The sequence below is a fragment of the Neomonachus schauinslandi genome, chromosome 14, assembly GCF_002201575.2.
Source record: "Neomonachus schauinslandi chromosome 14, ASM220157v2, whole genome shotgun sequence".
In the NCBI taxonomy this organism is placed as follows: domain Eukaryota; kingdom Metazoa; phylum Chordata; class Mammalia; order Carnivora; family Phocidae; genus Neomonachus; species Neomonachus schauinslandi.
Window position 1 is genome coordinate 41,187,116 of NC_058416.1, and position 1,402 is coordinate 41,188,517.

General features: G+C 36.9%; 1 pseudogene; it reads right to left on the reverse strand.

Moving 5' to 3' along the window:
* Positions 1-304: 304 nt before the first annotated feature.
* LOC123326674 lies at positions 305-366 on the reverse strand (annotated as a pseudogene).
* Positions 367-1,402: the final 1,036 nt, after the last annotated feature.

The following is a 1,402-nucleotide window of genomic DNA, read 5'->3' on the forward strand; positions in this document are numbered from 1 at the left end:
ATAATTATTTCCTTGTTATAATTTTCAACCTTTATTCCTAAAGACAAAATACAGCCAAGTACAAATAGAATCATGAAAAGAATAGAATTAAGAAACCAGAGGAAATGAAGATTTTTGTTTGTTTGTTTGCTATTTTTCCCAGAGATCAGATCCCAGTTTATTTCCTCTCAGTGAACAGAAAACACTAATTTTCTTAGCTATAGCTTGATATTGTTGCAAGGCCTGGACGATCCATTTGGTATCGTTCTAGGAAGCCTCACCCCCACAGCATCCCCAATTTAACACACTGTTGATCAGTCCTCTTGGGCCATGCTAATCTTCTCTGTATCATTGCAATTTTAGTATATGTGCTGTGGAAGTCAGCACGACCAATCCTCTTGGGGCTAATTTACTTCAGATCTCTCCTTCAGGTTGTTTTGCTGTGAAAGTCTCTACTCTGTCTATCAAATATTAATCTCCCTGTCATTGAAAGAGACAATCTTTTTCAGGTTATCGGTTTAAATATGATGCTGACAAATTTCATTAGGTCTACAGACACAGCAAATCACTAAATTTTCTGTGGAAATGGATGCAAATATTAATTTTTTTCCTGAATTTATAGTGGTTAGAGCAAAAATTTCAATAGACACATATGGGTTAGAATCCTGTCTGAGTAACCTGAAGCCTGTCTGTGTCCTCTTTACGCCTTCGGTTGCCTTGCTGGTAAAATGAGGAAAATAAGTGTCATGTCATGAGCTTGTTTAGATGATCAAATGAGATGATATTTAAAGCAATAACTTAGTCTTTGGCCTATAGTACGAGTTCAATAGTATTAACTACAATGAAAGTATTATAATAATAACATTTTCCCTTATACTTTGTATAGTAGTTAGTGTAACGGATAAGTGATCCAAAAACATTTTAGCGGTTTTAAAACACAGAAGTTGATTTTTCTCTCTCTTAACAGTCCAGGGTGGTGATCTACAACAATTGGCAGTCATTTGGGGGATAGACTGATGGCAGCTTTTCCAACTTTGAAATGTGGCTTTTAAGTTCTCTCTGACCATCACCATTCTAGCCTCACAAAGAGAGATAGGAGTGTAGAAGACGTATGACACTATTCTTAAATTCACTGAGCAGGGAGGGACTATATCACTTCCACTCATGTTCTATTGGTGAGAGCTTATCACATGATTCCTCTCTCTAGCAAATGTAGCTGACTGGACAATCACGTCTCAGCTATAATTTGTATGGACAAAGAGGAGAATAGGTTTTGGTGGACAAAAAGCCTCCGTCCCATGACTTTCCTGAAGTTACCAAAGCAATAATAGTCTTTTCTCCATATTTTGAAAGGGTGTAAGGCTTCTCTATCACCAAGGAGTGCAAATATAGGAATTGGGTCTTTACTTCAGTCTCTAGAATA